We start from the raw sequence: 20,189 nt of genomic DNA on the forward strand, positions 1-20,189 counted from the left end.
GGATGGTCTTGAACTCCTGACCTCGGGTGATCTGCGCTCCTCGACCTCCCAAAGTGCTGAGATTACAGGCGTGAGTCGCTGCGCCCAGTCCATTATGTCCTGTAACAGATTATTGTTTTTATACATGAAGGCTATTGATTTCTGTACGTTAATTTCATGACTTGCCACCTTAGTGGAATTTTTTGTTGTTTGAGTTAGCTTTACAATGAATTCTTTAAGGCATTGGCTCAACCTGGTCTGATTTTTCCCCCAAGGGCAACTTGTTAATGTCTAAAGTCATTTTTGGTTGTTATAACTGGGTGGAGATGGTGCTGCTGGCATCTAGCATTTGAAAGCCAGAGGTGGTGCTAAACATCCTACAATGCATAGGACAGCCCCCCACAGCCAAGAATTATCTCTTCAAAAAGACAATAGTACCATGCTTTGGGAAACTGTGTTTTCCAGGTTTACTATCATATCATTTTCGAATAGAAATGGTTTTAGTTCCTCTTTGCCAATTCTTATGTCTAATTGAGTTTTCTTGTCTAACTACACTAACCAATTCGTATTATACTATATTGAACAGTGGTGGAAATAGTGGCCATACTTGCATTGTTCCTATTCTTAGTGGAAATGCCTTTGGTATTTCTTCATTAAAGAAGATACTGGCTTTAGAGCTAAAGTGTGTGTAATTGGGGAGAAAATGTAAGTTTTTTTTTTTTCGTTTCCCTCATAGATTCTTAGTTGAGACTCTCTCTCTATTAGTTCATTCTTGCACTGCTATAAAAAAAAAAAAAAACACCTCAGACTGGGTAATTTATGAAGAAAGAATTGACCCACAGTTCTGCAGGCTGTACAGGTAGCATGGCTGGGGAGTTCTCGGGAAACATTCAATTATGGCAGAAGTTAAAGGGGAAGCAGGCTCATCTTCACATGGCCAGAGCAGGAGAGAGAGAAGCGGGGGAAGTACTACACACTTTTAAACAGCCAGATCTCATGAGAACTCACTCACTGTCACAGAACAGCAAGGAAAAAATCTGCCCCCCATGATCCAGTCACCTCCCATGAGGCACCTCCTCCAACACTGGCAATTACAATTCAACGTGAGATTTGGGTGGGGACATAAATCCAAACTATGTCACTTTCAAAACAAAATCAGATTAACAAGAAAAGACAAGTTTATTGACCCATGCTGTACCTATCACACAGGAGAAACCTCAGTTTAAAAGTGTTTTTCTCTCAAAGAAGTGGCTTAGGGACCTTGCTTAAATAGTATTTTTTAAAATTAAAATTAAAATTTAAAATTTATTTATTTATTTATGAATGATAGAGTCTCACTCTGTAGCCCAGGCTGGAGTGCAGTGGTGCGATCTCAGCTCACTGCAACCTCCACCTCCCAGGCTCAAGCCATTCTCGTGCCTCAGCCACCCAAGTAACTGGGATTACAGACGTGCACCACCATTCCCAGCTAATTTTTTTTTTTTTTTTTAAGTAGAGACGGCATTTCACCATGTTGCCCAGGCTAATCTCGAATCCCTGGCTTCAAGTGATCTGTGTGCCGTGGCCTTCCAAAGTGCTGTGATTACAGGTGTGAGCCACTGCGCCTGGCCTTTTTTTTGTTTTTTGTTTTTGTTTTTTTAGACAGGCTGCCACTCTGTTGTCTAGGCTGGAGTGTAGCGGCATGATTCCTCACTGTAACCTGGAACTCCTGGGCTCAAGATATCCTCTCACCTTAGCCTCCTGAGTAGCTAGGACTACAGGCACACACCACCATGCCTGGCTAATTTTTTATTTTTTGTAGACTGGGGTCTTGCTGTATTGGCTAGTCTTATACTCCTGGACTCAAGCATTCCTCTTACCTCAGCCTCCCAAGGCACTGGGATTACAGACACTTTTGACAAAAAGTGTTTTCCGAGTTAACGTAGACCTACTTTTACTTGTGATACTTTTCTGTTAACCTTAGGCTCTATTGCTAGTTCTCTTCTTTATTATTCATGGCATTTTTCTCAGTCTGCCTTTGCTCGAAGAGTCTTGAGGTGAAAGATGTAGGGGAGGAGCATGAGAGGTCGTGCCCTGAGATTTGGTGCTTTTTCTCTTACTGCTTAGTATTATTTTGAAGCATCCTGTCTTCAAAACATGCTGGGGTTGTGGTTTTCACGCAGTGTTATTTTCCCCTTATTGTTTTGCATTGTTTTGGAGAAAATAATGGAAGAGAGAGACAGGCATGTGCCATAGTCTTCAACTACACCTGTTGTCTTTAAAACACACACATTTCATAGAAAAACCTCAACCGAACAAACTGATTTCATATTTTGCTTTGATGATTAAGATTTAAATTAATATTCCAGGAGCCTTTAGGTTTAGAAAATCCCAAGTGAATAATCAAATACAGTCAGCTATTCATATCTATGGATTCTTTTTTTTTTGAGATAGAGTCTCGCTCTGTTGCCCAGGCTGGAGTGCAGTGGCACAATCTTGGCTCCCTGCAACCTCCATCTCCTGAGTTCAAGCGATTCTCCTGCCTCAGCCTCCTGAGTAGCTAGCTGGGATTACAGGCAGCCACCACCATGCCCAGCTAAATTTTTGTATTTTTAGTAGAGATGGGGTTTCACCATGTTGGTCAGGGTAGTCTTGAACTCCTGACCTCAGGTGATCCACCTGCCTTGGCCTCCCAAAGTGCTGGGATTACAGGTGTGAGCCACAGTACCTGGCCTTTATCCATGGGTTCCTTCTTCATGGATTCAACCAACCATGGATTAAAAATATTTGATGCTGGGCATGGTGGCTCACAACTGTAATTCCAGAACTTTGGAGGCTGAAGTGGGAGTGTGACTTGAGCTCAGGAGTTCGAGACCAGCTTGGGCAACATAGCAAGACCTCATCTCTACTAAAAATAAAAATAAAAATTAGCTGGGTGTGGTGGTGTGTATCTGTAGTCCAAGCTACTCAGAGGCAGAGGCAAGAGGACTGCTTGACCCTGGAAGAGAGAGGCTGCAGTGAGCTATGACTATGCCACTGCACTCCAGCCCAGGCAACAGAGCGATACCCTGTCTCAAAAAAAAAAAAAAAATTGAAAAAAAATAATTAAAAAACAATACAGCAGTGAAAAGTAATACAAATTAAAAATACAATGTATAACAACTATTTACATAGCATTTACACTGTATTACATATTATAAGTTATCTAGGGATCGTTTAGAATATATGACAGGATGTGCATAGTTTGAATGTAAATATTATACCATTTTACATAAGATACTTTTGAGCATCTGGGATTTTGGTGTCTATGAGTGTCCTGGAACCTATCCCTTGCAGATACTGAGGGATGACTGTACTGATTAACTGGTTAACAGCAACTTATTGGATTAACCCGATAGTAAGCATTGTTTAAACAGAAACATTTAAAATAATTTTTTTTTTTTTTTTTTTTGAGACAGAGTCTCGCTCTGTCGCCTAGGCTGGAGTGCAGTGGTTCAAGTGATTCTCCTGCCTCAGCCTCCCGAGTAGAAGGGATTACAGGCACATGCCACCGTGCCTGGCTAATTTTTGTGTTTTTAGTAGAGACAGCGTTTCACCATGTTGGCTAGGCTGGTCTCAAACTCCTGGCCTCAGGTGATCCACCTGCCTTGGCCTCCCAGAGTGCTGGGATTACAGGCGTGAGCCATCAGACCTGGCCTAAAATGAAATTTTAGGTTACATGCTAAAATTCTGTCATTGCTGGTGTTGCTACAAGGTATATAAAGTGAGGATAAAATGTTTGAACTCTAAAACAGGGTTTAAAGTTGAAGTGTGTCTTAGCTTTTGATAAAAAATGAACTTACTAAAAATACAAAAATTAGCTGCGCAGGGTGGCGGGCACCTATAGTCCCAGCTGCTCAGGAGGCTGAGGTGTGAGAATGTTGGAGTTTTTTGTAACCGGGAGGTGGAGGTGGCGTGGTGAAGTTGCCCACCTGCACTCATAGCTCTTGGTGTTCTTATAATGTCTTGTCTATATTTATAAAAATATTATATTATTATGTTTTTTATCTCTATATATTTTTTGTGTTGTGGTTTTTGTTGTCATGGTTTTCCACAAATGCTTTCTTCCAGGCTATTCCTCTGTCCTTTTGCTTCCATGCACCCTGATCTTTTCCTCGTGCAAGTCAGTATTTTCTCGGTTCTAATTTCCTTTGGAGCAGGGTTTAAGCTTTCCTTATTGATGGCTCATTTTTTTTTCATCCTGTAGTTTTTTAATGGCTCTTAGGTACATTAAAAAATATTTATTAGGCCCAGTGTGGTGACTCACACCTATAATCCCAGCACTTTGGGAGGCTGATGTAGGCAGATCACTTGAGTTCAGCAGCTCAAGACCAGCCTGGGCAACATAGTGAGACCCCATCGCTACAAAAAATGGCCAGCTGTGTGGCATGTGCCTGTAGTCCCAGCTACTCAGAGGCTGAAGTGGGAGCGTTGCTTGAGCCCAGGTGGTGGAGGCTGCAGTGAGCCATCATTTGCACCACTGCACTCCAGTCTGGGCAACAGAGTGAGACCCTATCTCCAAAAAAAGAAAAAAGTATGTATTAACTATTAAAGCTCTATAGCTACTTAATTTCCAAGACTTGGATTGAAAATTAAGTTGGAGATGATATTTTATGGAAATTTTACATATTGAAACCTTATGTATGATCTGAACACATTAACACATTATAGAGGTTTTAGACGTCATTGTTTCTGTAATTACCTGAATGGTTGGTTTTTGCTTTAAATAAGTGTTTCTTTGGTTGATTTATTTTTTCTTTTTCTTTTCCACATTTTGTTTTCTGTGCAGTTATTTGGAAGAGCAGATTTTCACCCTTTACTACTTCACCAGACGTAAGTTTCAGGTTTTATTGTTGCAGTAAAAAGGCTCTATGGTGTTTTAAGAAGGTGAACCATGGAGGTTCTTGGTGCACAAAGGACTGTTTCAGAGAGTATCAGAAGGTGAAGTACTGTGGAATGTTGACCTGCTTTTTGATAGCATCTTTCTTTAACAAGAACTTGTGCAAAGCTTCTGTCTCAAACCTAACATTTCTATGAGATGATTCTTGTTTCTGTAATTATCATTTTATACTGTAGAGATTGTGTAACTTAAATTAACTTTACATTCTCATCCAGATCATTTAAAATAGCTTTCTCTGCTATTGGAAGATACTTCTCAGAACAACCTTAGCTGAAGTGTGAGCTTTTCTCATTTATTCTGTCACTGTCACTTTAAGCTATGAAATGTATCTTTTCTGGACATGAATGTTAATCTCTACTGTATTTTGACAGTCATTCCGGTGTCTTCAATGAAGAACTGGCAATATTCATTTCATCTAAAAAAATCTATAGAGATGTTTTAAAAATGATTTGGCATAATTAAAATCTAATATAGTGTCATGTTTTGAGCAGTATTATAGTTGTACAGTACACAGTGTATTTCTAGTAGCTTATCCCATTCCTCGAATAGTTTCATCTATATATTATCATCTAGCAACAAAATGTTAGAGGACTGTAAGATAATGCATTCAGGCCAGGTGAGGTGGCTTATGCCTGTAATCATGCCTTGGGAGGCCAAGGCAGACGGATCACTTGAGGTCAGGAGTTCAAGACCAGCCTGGCCAACATGGTGAAACCCCATCTCTACTAAAAATACAAAAATTAGCCAGGTATGGTGGCACACACTTGTAGTCCCAGCTACTTGGGATACTGAGGCAGGAGAATCACTTGAACCTGGGAGGTGGAAGTTGCAGTGAGGTAAGATGGCACTACTGCATTCCAACCTGGGCAATAGAGGAAGACTCTGTCTCAAAAAAAAAAAAAAAACAGATAATCCATTCAGCCAAACTATTTTGTGAAGAATAGTTAGCTGTTTCCTACCCCAAATAATCTTCCTTGAAGCCTATGTTGAGCCCTTTCCACTTCCCAACCTAATGTAATTGAATCCCTGTTAATGTGTTCTTGTAACCCTTGCTTTTTTTTTTCTGCCTTGTATTATGGCTGTTTTTGTTTTTTCTTTTTTGTTAACAGACAGGGTCTCACTGCATTGCCCAGCCTGGACTGCAGTGCTGTTCACAGGCCTAATCCCACTACTGATCAGCATGGGAGTTTTGGCCTGCTCTGTTTCTGACCTGGCCTGATTCACCCCTCCTTAAGCAACCTGTTGATGTTACCATATTGATGCTGAACTTATTGCGGACACCTGATGGGCATGTAGCACACTATAGCCCAGAACTCCTGGGCTCAAATGATCTTCCTGCCTCAGCTTCCTGAGTAGCTGGGACTACACGCACATGCCACAGTGCCTAGTGGTTCTTTTTTTTGAGACAAAGTCTTGCTGTGTCACCCAGGCTGGAGCACAGTGGCATGATCATGGCTCACTGTAGCCTTGACCTCCTGGGCACAAGTGATCTTCCCACCTCAGACTCCTGACTGGTGGGGACTACAGGCTTGTGCCACCATGCCCAAGTAATTTTTTTAAAATTTAATTTTAAAAAACTAATTTTTTTGTAGAGACAAGGTTTTGCCATGTTGTCCAGGTTGGTTTTGAACTCTTGAGCTCAAGCAATCCACCCACCTTTGCCTCCCAAAGTGCTGGGATTACAGGCATGAGCCATTGCTCCCAGCTGCTTTATGGTTATTTGAATAGTTTTATCTTCACTACTAAATTATAAGGTGTTGGTGGGCAAAGACTATGTCTTGTTCATCTTTGTGCCTCTGGCTGTGTCCTTGCAAAACTTTGCTCAATAAATAATGATCTGAATGAAATAATGATAAATGGACATTTTAGATTATGATTTGCTTAAATGGATGAGACTAATATAGGATGCTGTCTCATTAAAAACCACTCAGGGCTGGGCGTGGTGGCTCACACCTGTAATCCCAGCACTTTGGGAGGCTGAGGCGGGCGGGTCACCTGAGGTCAGTAGTTCGAGACCAGCCTGACCAACATGGTGAAATCCCATCTCTACTAAAAATACGAAATTAACCAGGCGTGGTGGCACGTGCCTGTAATCCCAGTTACTAGGAAGCCTGAGGCAGGAGAACCTGGGAGGCAGAGGTTGCAGTGAGCTGAGATCGCACCATTGCTCTCCAGCCTGGGCAACAAGAGTGAAACTCCGTCTGAAAACAAAAAACAAAACAAAACACTCAGGATGGCCTTGTTTCTCCAGAATGTACAAAGTACCTTTATATTTTATTTTCTGAAATGAACTCTTAAAACCGGAAAAGGACTTAGAAAGTCTTTTTCTAAGACAAAGCAAAAAAGATGCACCAGTGCCCTGCATCTTCCCGAATATAGTCTCAGTGAAGGCTTTTACTGGTCACAGGGCTGGCTGGCAGCAGGACTAGAATAGAACCTAAGTTTTTTTTATATCTACTCTAGTGTAATTGAACAGTGACACTTGTTATTTCAGTTGGTAGTAAATTCAAATGCATTAATTGGCACTGGGAATGCTAAGAAACCTAAAGTGAACTTTATATCTGGAGGTGTGCAGTCTCCTTTGGCAAGTTGGCAGGTATTTATAAAAATGGCTTAATAAGCAAGGTACCATAATAGTGGTACAAAATGTTCTACAGAAATTCAGGGGAAGAAATCAACAGTGGTAATGACTTTATGTTTTTTGAGGATGAGGTGAGATATCAATTAAATCTTAAGAAGAACTGGTTCTAGGAATAGTATAGAAAAAGAATAGTGTTTGTCGTTACGTGTCTAAGGCATGCACCTGGAAGCAGTGATAAAACGAAGCCAGAAACATGATTTTCAATCCTCAGTCCCAGTCCTATAATCTATTTATAATATACTTATATTTAAAATTAGTTAACACTATTAAACTTAGTATATTTCTACTTATTTTTTATTTTTATTTAAGAAAAATTTTTTGTGTGTGTAGAGATGGAGTCTTACTCTGTTGCCTGAACTGTCTTGAATTCCTGGCCTCAAACAGTCTTCCCACCTCAGCCTCTCAAAATGGTGGGATTACAAGCGTGAACCAATGCACCCAGCCTGTATTTCTATTTAAGTCAGAAAACATTTGAATACCTTTAATGCCTAAAGTATTCTATTAGGCTTTTTACCTTTTATAGTACTCATGCTTCGGCTCTCATCAGATACTTAAGCCTAGTTCAGTGAGTTCTATAGATATATAAACTCTTGGGTATGAAATCAATTATGAAAATATGTCAATTACAATGATTCATTTTTATTTATTTTGTTTTTTTTTTTTTTTTGAGACGCGAACCTCGCTCATGCTCGCCAAACTCGGAGTGCAGTGGCCGGATTCAGCTCACCGCAAGCTCCGCCTTTAGGGTTCCACGCCATTCCTCGCTGCCCAGCTCTACCGAGTAGCTGGGGACCTATAAGGCAGACCTGCCACCTCGCCGGCTAGTTTTTTGTATTATTTTAGCTACACAGAGACCGGGTTTCACCGGTTACCCAGGATGGTCCTCAATCTCCTGACCTTGTGAACTCCTCGCCCATCTCGCTCCCCAAAGAGCTGGGATTTACAGGCTTGAGCCACACACGCCCGCCTTCCATTTTTATTTAATTTATTTCATTATATTATGAGAGTGCGAGTCTCGCTTCTGTCCACCTCAGCGCTGGAGTGCGCATTGGTGCAATCTCGCTTCACTCAGGGCGACCTCCGCCCTCCTGTTCCAGCGATTCTCCTGCCTCTAGTCAGCCCCCCCAAGGTAGCTGGGATTACACGCAACCTGCCATCATGCGCCGCTAATTTTCCTATATTTTATGGAGATGGGGTTCACATGTTGGCAGGCTCGGTCTTGAAACTCTTGACCTCAGGTGAATCCCACCCTCCCTCGGCCTCCCAAAGTCCTGGATTACAGGCTTGAGCCCACCGTCGCCCGCAATTTACAGAGGATTCTTAATAGGTTGCCACATGGAATCTTGGCTGGTTACATTTGAAACTACTGTAAATCGCTCTTATAAATCCAATAAGTCTTTTTTGTTTTTTCTTCTTTGGAGATCGGCAGTCTTGCTCTGTTGCCCAGGCCGGAGTGCAACGTGGTGTGAATCCTCGGCTTCACTGCAACCTCTGCCTTCCAAGGTCTTCACCACAGCGATCTTCTGCCTCAGCCCTCCCTGAGTAGCTGGGATTACCAGCATGCTACCACCATGCCCCAGCCTAATTTTGTATTCTTAGTAGAGATGGGTTTTCCCACCATGTTGCCAGGCTTGTCTCAAACTCCCTGGACCTCAAGTGACCTCCCGCCCTCCTTGGCCTCCCAAAGTGCTGGGATTACAGGTGGTGAGCAACTGCACCTGGCGTCCATTAATCTTAAATACAGGCATAACAGATGCTAACTTTTTTTCACTTTTCTCCTAGGTCATGGAAGGCTGTTCTCATAGATGGCAAAATATTTTGCGTAACGATACACCTCTTTGCAACAGAAGCAGCATTGCACATATCAGTGAAATAAACTGAATTTGTTTTATGTTTACACTGTCTTGTTAGTGTATATTTAGTAGTTGTTCTAGGTGTCAGTTTTAATATAAAATAGATAGATTAAAGAAAAAGTCATCCATCTTTGTTTGGGAAGCACTAAGGTATGATATCACTATTCCTAATTGAATTGGGTCACTACTGTAACTTTTAGTATGGAGTTGGCAATCTTGTTTTCGCCGTTTTATTCATTCAGATTTTCAGGTCGTCCTTTTTTTTTTTTTTTTCCTGTTTTCAGAGGTAAATGTGGCAGAATAATAATTAATGTTTTCAGTATTTGTGAAGATGGAAGACTTCTGGAAATGATTTTGAGAACCTTGGTTGCTGTTTAGATTAAATCATCTGGTTTTGCATAATGAATGAAATCGGAATGGATTAATTTATTCAACGTGTATCTTTGGAAAGTATAATCAGCCATGTAGACGAAGCAAAAGCTTTGGCCGGGCACAGTGGCTCACTGCTGTAATCTCAGCACTTTGGGAGGCACGAGAGTGATGGATCCACCTGAGGTCAGAAGTTCAAGACCGCCTGGCCAACATGGATGAAACCCATCTCTACAAAAAATACAAAAGTTAGCCGGGTGTGGTAGTGCATGCCTGTAGTCCACCTACTTGGAGGCTGAAGATGGGAGATCCACTTGACCCAGGAGGTGGTGGTTGCGGTGAGTTGAGGATTGTGCCATTGCACTCCAGCTGGCATGACCAGAGTGAGTACTCTCTTCTCAAAAAAAACAAAAAAAAAAGCGAAAGGTTGATGAAAAATCTTTCCAGTCAGTGGTAACCGAACTCAGATCTGAAAGTTGGAAAAGTATTGAATGGTCTTCAGTTTGAAGAATGTTTTGAACCTTTTTTGGGTGGAGTAGCCGTGGGGTGGAGTTGTTAATTAAAATAACATTCCACTAAAAATAACACTGGATGCGAATAGGACCATAATTTTCTTTCTCTTGAACAATGTCCCACTTTTTACAATGAAGAGGAAGCATGATGCTCAGGGCTGGGATTAGACTGGAACTTAAGTAAAATAAATATAACTTAATATTCCAGCTCTCACAGCACAGTGATGAACTCTTGGAAAAATAATGATTATAAAGTGTCTCTTACTAAAAAGAATCATACAAATTAATTTAGATGTCATTTTAAAAATCTATCATGACCTAAATGGAAAAGATTGATGACACAGGTTGATTATCTTTTACTTGAAATGCTTGGGGCGACCAGAAGCTTTTAAGATTTTTTTTTTTTTTGATTTTGAATATTTGAAATATACACTACATAGATGTCTTCGGGGATGGGACCCAAGTCTAACACAAGAATTATTTAATGTTTCACTATGCACCTTAATATCACACTCATACGCCTGCAGGTAATTCTTATACCATATTTTAAATATTCTTTTCGTAATGAGACAGAACTTTATATAACTGAGCCAGTCAAAGCATAGGTGTCACCATTGTTATGCATTCGAGATTGCAATCCACCCAGTGTGAACGTTCTGTGTTTATTTGGCATAACCATCTGTTGCTGACTCTCGAATTTATTTTATTTTATTTTAATTTTTTTGAGACGGAGTCCCTCCGCTCCTGGTCGCCCAGGCTGGAGTGCAGTGGCGGAATTTGCAGTACACGCAGAGGCCTCCGGCCTGCCGGGTTTTACGCCCATTCTCCTAGCTCAGCTCGAGGTAGTTGGGATAAGCACCCGCCACCCTGCTCGCCCGGCCTAGTTTTTTGTATTAGTTTAGTAGAGACGTGGGTTTCACGGTGTCTAGCCAGGATGGTCTCGATCTTCTGACCTCGTGATCCGCCCGCCGTCGGCCTCCCCAAAGTGCTGGGATTACAGGCTGAGCCACCGCCGCCCCGGCGACTCTGAACTTTATCTACCAATTAGCAATCATCTTATGCTTATTCACACATACGTACTGAATGGTGAAAAAAAGACATACCATTAATACAATGAGAAAAATGTGTCAGGTATGAAATTTTCTACTTGTAACATCGTGGCCACACTCAAAAAGTTTTGGATTTTAGGGCATTTCAGATTTGTGGATTAGGGTTGCTTAACTTGTATCTAATACAGGAACAGGAGTTCACTCATACATTGCTGGAAATTGTAAATTGGAATGTATGTATTGAAAGGGATTAGTGCTCATATAAAAGAGGTTGAAGGGCGCTACTTTGCCTCTCCCACCAAGTGAGGAAGCCATGAGAAGCCCGTGTCTATGGGGAACAGGCCCTTACTAGACACAGAATCTGCTGGTGCCTTCATCTTGGACTCCCCGGCCTCCAGAACTATAAGCAATAATTTTTTGTTGTTTATGAATTACCCAGTATAAGGTATATTGTTACAGCAGCCACAACAGACTAAGACAATGTACAATATTATTTATATGTAAATACATAGAAAAATTTCAGGAAAGATGCATATTAAACTGCTTTCTGAGGTTACTTCTAGGGAGAGTGATGGTATTTTAGGTATAGGCGTGCCTCGTCACAGGTTTGGTTCCAGACCACTGCCATAAAGCTAATGTTGCAAAACAGCAAGTCATATTAATTTTTTGGTTTCCCAGTGCATATAAATGTTATGTTTATACTATAGTGTAGTCTGTGAAGTGTGCAGTAAGTAACATTGTATCTAAAACACAGGCTGGGCACGGTGGCTCACACCTGTAATCCCAGCACTTTGGGAGGCCAAGGCGGGCGGATCACAAGGTCAGAAGTTCGAGACCAGCCTGGCCAATATGGTGAAACCCCGTCTCCACTAAAAATACAAAAATTAGCCATGTGTAGCGGTGGGTGCCTGTAGTCCCAGCTACTCAGGAGACTGAGGCAGGAGAATCACTTGAACCCGGGAGGTGGAGGTTGTAGTGAGCCAAGATTGTACCACTGTACTCCAGCCTGGGTGACAAAGCGAGACTCCATCTCAAAACAACAACAACAACAGCAAAAAAATATGTACATGCCTTAATTAAAAATGCTTTATTGGGCCAGGAACGGTGGCTCACACCTGTAATCTCAGCACTTTGGGAAGCCGAGGCAGGCAGATCACCTGAGGTCAGGAGTTTGAGACCAGCTTGGCCAACATGGTGAAACCCTGTCTCTACTAAAACTACAAAAAAAAAAAAAAGGCCAGGCATGGTGGTGCATGCCTGTAATCCCCGCTACTTGGGAGACTGAGGCAGGAGAATTGTTTGAACCCCAGAGGCCGAGGTTGCAGTGAGCCAAGATCACACCACTGCACTCCAACTTGAGTGCTGGAGTGAGACTCCATGTCAAAAATAAAAATCTTTATTGCTAAAAAATGGTAACAATCATCTGAGCCTTTAGCAAGTGACAATCCTTTTGCTGATAGAGGGTCTTCCTTCCATGTTGATGGCTGCTGACTAATCAGGGGTAGTGGTTGCTGAAGACTGGGGTGGCTGTGGCAATTTCTTAAAATAAGACAACGTTGACGTTTGCAGCATCAATAGACTTTTTCTTTCACAAAAGATTTCTCTGTAGCGTAGGATGCTGATTGATAGTGTTTTACACAAGTAATTTCTTTGAAAATTTTTTCAAAACTTGAGTCACTTCTCCCAACTCCTGCTGCTGCCTTATGAACAAAGTTAATGGATTGTAAATCCCTTATTGTCATTTCAGCAATGTTCACAGCATCTTCACTAGGAGTAGGTTTCATCTCAAGAAACCACTTAAGTTTGTTCCTCCAGAGCAGAGTTCATCCATGTTGATGGCTGCTGGATGAACATGGATGAACTCTTCATCCATTCAAGTTTTGCCGTGAGATCACAGAAATCCATTCACATCTTCAGGCTCTACTTTAAAAAAAATTGAAATTTACAAAAATAATTTTTCTTTTTTTGACTCTAGCAGGACTCAAACTTGCAACTTTTGAATTAGAATTCCAGCATGCTATTCAGGCTCCACTTCTAATTCTAGTTCTCTTCCTGTTTCCTCCACATACGCAATAACTTCTTCCACTGATCAGACGAGATTGGGTGCGTTCAGGGTGGTATGGCCGTAGACTTTTTTTTTCCCCGAGACGGAATTTCACTCTGTTGCCCAGGCTGGAGTGCAATGGCGCACTCTCAGCTCACCGCAACCTCTGCCTCCCGGGCTCAAGCGATTCTCCTGCCTCAGCCTCCTGAGTAGCTGGGATTACAGGCATGCGCCACCACACCTGGCTCATTTGGTAATTTTAGTAGAGATGGGGTTTTTCCATGTTGGTCAGGCTCTCAAACTCCCGACCTCAGGTGATCCACCCACCTTGGCCTCACGAAGTGCTGGGATTACAAGTGTGAGCCATGGCACCTGGCCTTTCACTGAAATATTGAAACCCTCAGAGTTGTCCATGAGGGTTGGAGTCAACTTTTTCCAAACTCTTGTTAATGTTGATATTTTGACCTCCTCCCATGAATCACAAATGTTCTTAATGGCATCTAGAATGATGAATCCTTTGCAGAAGGTTTTCAGCTTAGTTTATCAAGATCCGTCAGAGGAATCACTATGTATAGCAGTTAAAGGCTTATGAAATTTATATCCTTAATAATAAGACTTGAAATTAATCCTTAGTCCATGGGCTGCAGAATGGATGTTATATTGGCAGGCATGAACAGTGTTAATCTCCTTGTACATCTCTCTCAGAGCTCTTGGGTTACCAAGTGCGTTGTCATTGAACAGTGATATTTTGAAAGGAATCTTTTTCTTTTTTTTCTCTGAGCAGTAGGTCTCAACAGTGGGCTTAAAATACTCAGTATGCCATACTGTAAACAGATGTGTTGTCATCCAGGCTTTGTTGTTTCATTTATAGAGCATAGGCAGAGTAGATATAGCATAATTGCTTTTTAAAATTTTATTATGAGTTTAATCTCTTTTATTTATTTTATTTCAATAGATTTTGGGGTATAGGTGGTTTTCAGTTACATGGATGAATTATTTTTTGTTTGTTTGTTTTTGAGATGGAGTCTCGCCCTGTCGCCCAGGCTGGAGTGCAGCGACACTATTTTGGCTCACTGCAACCTCTGCCTCCTGCGTTCAAGTGATTTTCCTGTCTCAGCCTCCCAGGTAGCTGGGGCTACAGGCATGCACCACCACGCCCAGCTAATTTTTGTATTTTTAGTAGAGACAAGCCTTCACCATATTGGCCAGGCTGGTCTCGAACTCCTGACCTTGTGATCCGCCCGCCACAGCCTCCCAAAGTGCTGGGATTACAGGCGTGAGCCACCATGCCTGGCCGGATAAATTCTTTAGTAGTGATTTCTGAGATTTTGGTGCACCTGTCACCTGAGCACTGTACACTGAACCCAATATATAGTCTTTTTTTTTGAGCTGGAGTTTCACTCTTGTTGCCCAGGCCGGAGTGCAGTGACACAATCTCGGCTCACTGCAACCTCTGCCTCCCGGGTTGAAGCAATTCTCCTGCCTCAGCCTCCTGCATAGCTGGGATTACAGGCATGCGCCACCATGCCCAGCTAATTTTGTATATTTAGTAGAGACGGAGTTTCCTCATGTTGGTCAGGCTGGTCTCAATCTTCTGACCTCAGGTGATCTGTCTGCCTCTGCCTCCCAAAGTGCTGAGATTACAAGCATGAGCCACTATGCCTAGGCTTCAATATGTAGTCTTTTATCCCTCACTCCCCTCCCACCTGTCCCTCCAGAGTCCCCAAAGTCCATTATATCATTATTATGCCTTTGTGCCCTCATACCTTAGCTCCCACTTATAAATGAGAACATACAATATTTGGTTTTCCATTCCAGAGATACTTCACTTAGAAGAATGGCCTCCAGCTCCATCCAAGTTGCTGCAAAAGCCATTATTTCATTCTGTTTTATGGCTAATATTCCGTGGTGTATATACACCACATTTTCTTTATCCACTTGTTGGTTGATGGGCATTTAGGTTGGTTCCATATTTTTTGCAATTGCAAATTGTGAGATATAGTATAATTCTTATGGGCCCTAAGGATTTTCAGAATGATGAATGAGCATTGCCTTCAACTTAAAGTCACTGCGTACATTAGCCCTTCACAAGAGAGTCAGCCTGTCCTTTGAAGCTTGGAAGTCAGGCATTGACTTCTCTCTAGCTGTGAAAGTCCTAGATGGCATCTTCTTCCTACGTAAAGCTGTTTTGTCTACAGCGAAAATCTCTTTAGTGTAGGCACCTTCATCAAATGATCTTAGCTAGATCTGGATAACTTGCTGCTTCACCTTGCACCTTTTGTGTTATGAGGACAACTCTTTCCTTAAACCTCATAAACCTGTGCTAGCTTCACACTTTCCTTCTGCAGCTTCCTCACTGCTTAGTTTTCATGTAATTGAAGAGAGTTTATCTTTTTCTGGATTACGCCTTGGTTTAAGGGAATGTTGTGACTGGTTTGATCTTCTGTCCAGACCACCAAAACCTGCCTCACATCAGCAGCAAGCCTGATTCACTCTTTTATTCTTGTGTTCATTGGAGTAGCACTTTTAATTTTTTTCAAGAACTTTTCCTCTGCATTTGCAGTTTGGCTAACTGCTGTAAGAGGCCTAACTTTTGGCCTGTGTTGGCTTTTGGCTTTTGACATGCCTGCCTTATAAGCATTTTTTTTTTTTATGTTTTCTTGAGACAGAGTTTCACTCTTGTTGCCCAGGCTGGAGTGCAATGGTACGATCTCAGCTCACGGCATCCTCCGCCTCATGGGTTCAAGAGATTCTCCTGTTTCAGCCTCCCGAATAGCTGGGATTACAGGCTCCCACCACCACGCCCAGCTAATTTTTGTATTTTTAATAGAGATGGGGTTTTGCCATGTTGGTCAGGCTGATCTCGAACTCCTGACCTTAGGTGATCCGCCCGCCTTGGCCTCCCAAAGTGCTGGGATTTCAGGCGTGAGTCACTACGCCCAGCCCACTTCTAGCTTTTGATTGAAAGTGAGATATGTGCAATTTGTCCTTTCACTTGAATGTTCATTGAGATGCCCTTGTAAGATTGGTTGTTTACTGGCCTAATTTTAATATTACTGTGTCTCAGGGAATAGGAAGGCTTGAGGAAGGGGAGAGAGACGGGGAAAGGACAGGTAGGTAAAGCAGAACACACACACAGTTTACCAATTACGTTTGCTGTCTTTGGGCATGGTTTGTGGTGCCTCAAAACAATTAAAATAGTAACACCAAAAGTCACTGATCCTAGATCACGATAACAAATACAGTAATAATGAAAAAGTTGGAAATACTGCAGGAATTACCAAGATGTGACACAGACGCACAAAGTATGTGTATGCTGTTGGGAAAATGGGCCAATGGACTTGTTTGAAACAGGGTTGCCACATACCTTCAATTTGTGAAAAATGCAATATCCATGAAGTGTGTAATAAAGGGAAGCACAGTAGAATGAGGTATGCCTTTATTTGAAAAGATTTACTCTTTTATGTGCTTCTGTATAACATTTTCGACAATGAAAATTTATTTTATATTATTTGTACAATTAAAGCTATTAAAAATGTAAAAACATACAAATACTTGTGAAAGTTACAGATATTAGGATGAATCACTTTTGTCAGATCCAAACAAAATAGGGCCAGGAAGGTCACAGACAGAGGAGGCTCCTGCTTACGTGTGTGAGATGAGTGTTTCCAAAAAATCGGGCATGGTGACTCACACCTGTAATCCCATGGACTTGGAATGCTGAGGCAGGATGGTCACTTGAAGACCTCATCTCCATAAAAATTGAGAGAGAAAAGAAAGAACCATTTTCAGGAACTTTCTAAAACCCCACAAGAAACTCTTTGATGTCATCTGGGCATCTCCTATTTTGACAAGGTTTATTACTAGACATTCTTTACAACTAGTAATAAACCTAGTCCTTTTTTTGAGCGTACTTGCCTAGTGCTCTCAAAAGAACACTTGCCCAGTAATGGCATTTCCACCAGTGAACTGACAACAATGGCTTTGGGCCTCTGGAATGAGTGAACTCTGTTTCTAAGCCGCTGAAGTGAATCTCTGCCTTTTTCCTAATAAAGCTTCCCTTTATCCTTTCCTCACTGGATACACTGGTGACTTGCCATCCCATGCATTCCAGATTATAATTCTCATTTCTTATTCCCGAATAAACTCAACATATTTGGGGATAATTTTCCTTAGTGTCTTTTTTTTAGACTCACATACTCTTGCTTGTGCCACACAAAAACCTATATAATGTCCAACAAATCATTATTATCATTATTATCTCATTATTTCCCATCTTTATTTTTTATTTTATTATTTTGAGACGGAGCTTTGCTCTCTTTGCCCAGGCTGGAGTGCAATGGTGCAATCTCAGCTTACTGCAGCCTCCACCTCCTGGGTTCAAGCGATTCTCCTGCCTCAGCCTCCCGAGTAGCTGGGATTACAGGCACGTGCTACCATGTTTGTATTTTTAGTAGAGATAGAGTTTCACCGTGTTGGTCATGCTGGTCTTGAACTCTTGACCTCAGGTGATCCACCCACCTCAACCTCCCAAAGTACTGAGCTTACAGGCGTGAGCCACCACACCCGGCTGACACTTTATTTAACTGAGTTCTCACTTTCATTGGTGGCCAGATTTGGGTAGATCTCAGATACGTTTCTTGGCCACAGAGTTAGCAGGTGCTGCTTTCAACGACAGTGTCGGGTAATAGTTAATAGTACAGGAGAGGTTTATTTAGGCCAGTACAAGGATTGGAAGAGCCAAGCAGTCCTTCTCTAAATGTGCAGTTGTCAGGGGTTAGAAATACAAGGGGGTAAATCAAATATAAAAAAGGCAAGCAGAAATTTTAAGTCAGGATAAGGATATGGTCTGGAATTGTAATCGTTTGCTAATTTGTGTAAGAATGTGCCAGTACTCAAAAGGATATGAGCTTGATTTGCATAAGGTTTATCTCACTAGGGAAGCTTCCCATAGTGTGCCTTGATTGTTGAGATGTTATTGGGCCTGAGCTCAGTGGTGGGGCTGTAAGTGACAGTTCTTGGCTGAGGGGAATGCAACAACTGCCTTCTGGGCCTGCTTTTATTTTACTTAAATGAAAAGTTTCAGTAGAATCCCTAGGGGAGCATTAAATTTTATTTGCCTAATTTAAATTTTACTTAAAAATTAACCATGTGATTATATATTTTACAAAGTTGGCATGTGCATATTACCTTATAGTCTTCCTTTAAACTTAAATAAAAATGCTTATACAAAATACTATACATTTGTTTGCATGGATAAATACATAAATGTTTCAAATGAAATAGCATATCATAAAAATCTCTGGTACGTTATCTTACTTATTTCCCACTCCCACCAGCACCACTACTATGACTTTTTGTGAGCGTGTTGTTACTTAATAAGTACGTATGCATTCTTATTTTCTCCTCTTTTTACATGAAAGGTGGCATACTGTATATGGTATTCCGCATGTTGCCTTAGTTTTTTTTTTTTTTTTTTTTTTTGTAGTAATGGGGTTCTCACTGTGTTTCCCAGGCTGGTCTCAAACCGCTGGGCTCAAATGACCCTCCCATATTGGCCTTCCAAACTGCTGGGATTATAGGCATGAGCTACTGTGGCTGGCCTATTGCTTTTAAAGAGATAACACTATGAACTCTTTTCATGTTTTTACTGTTCTCTTTATTGCTACGTGGTATTGCTTTATATAGATTTATCATACTTTAACCAATTTCTCTTGGTGAACATTGGGGTAGCTCTTAGTGTTTTGCTATTATAAACTATGATGTAATAATTCTGCACCATATACATGTGCGTAATTTCACAAGTCTGCAAGTATATCAGTAGGTTATATTATTAGAAGTGGAATTTCGGCCGGGCGCGGTGGCTCACGCCTGTAATCCCAGCACTTTGGGAGGCTGAGGCGGGTGGATCAGGAGGTCAGGAGATCGAGACCATCCTGGCTAACACAGTGAAACCCCGTCTCTACTGAAAAAAAAAATACAAAAAAAAAAATTAGCCGGGCGTGGTGGCGGGCGCCTGTAGTCCCAGCTACTGGGGAGGCTGAGGCAGGAGAATGACATGAACCCGGGAGGTGGAGCTTGTAGTGAGCCGAGATGGCGCCACTGCACTCTGGCCTGGGCGACATAGCGAGACTCCACCTCAAAAAAAAAAAAAAAAAAAAAATTAAGAAGTGGAATTTCTAGGCCAGTATATGCAGATTTTAATGCAAATTACCAAATTGCCCTCCATAAATTGTACAGATTTGCATGTTCATCAGTAGTGCCATTCTGCAACATTGTCAACAAATGTGTTTTCAAACTTTTTGATTTTTGTCCGTTTGATGGGTGAAAAGAAGTATCTAAGTTTAATTTGCGTTATCTTATTATGAGTGAGATTATCTTTTCACAGTTTTCAGAGCCATTTTTATTTCTTTTCCAACTGTCTTTGTATATCTTTACTCAACTTTCTGTTGGTTTGTGAAGTAATATTTCAATAATATTTTATGATTATCATTTTTAATATTTACATTCCATTCCATTATGTTATTATAGCATTTTTTTTTTTCTGTAGTTGGGCATTTGATCTACTTTTTGAGTGTGGCTGTTATATTTTTTCTGCTGAGAACAGTTATTAAACAGGTTTTTCTCATTAAGATTATTTATTTGGGAGTCAAAATGCAAGGATCTGTTACAAGTTTTGTACTAATTAGCTATGAGGAAACCACATAATTTGTCTGGGTCTGAGTTGGTAAAACTTGGAACTTTCAAAGTTTGAAATCCCCTAGAGCCGCAGTATGTAGAAATAGATTGCCCAAATTAATAAATCTTGAATACTTAATATGATC

General features: G+C 41.2%; 1 protein-coding gene across 5 annotated transcripts in view; it reads left to right on the top strand.

Moving 5' to 3' along the window:
- The window catches only part of MICU1 (mitochondrial calcium uptake 1), a 267,615-nt gene that overhangs the window by 31,259 nt on the left and 216,167 nt on the right, over nucleotides 1–20,189 (top strand). Inside the window, exon 2 of one of the 5 annotated variants that reach the window (XM_017854625.1) lies at nucleotides 4,787–4,830. The exons of the other annotated variants lie outside the window; for them this stretch is intronic. The gene's annotated coding sequence lies outside the window, so the exon portion shown is untranslated. The remainder of the gene's footprint in view (nucleotides 1–4,786; nucleotides 4,831–20,189) is intronic. 5 annotated transcript variants of the gene reach the window in all.

Source organism: Rhinopithecus bieti, unplaced genomic scaffold (assembly GCF_001698545.2).
Source record: "Rhinopithecus bieti isolate Rb0 unplaced genomic scaffold, ASM169854v2 scaffold_36008, whole genome shotgun sequence".
NCBI classification, from domain to species: Eukaryota; Metazoa; Chordata; class Mammalia; order Primates; family Cercopithecidae; genus Rhinopithecus; species Rhinopithecus bieti.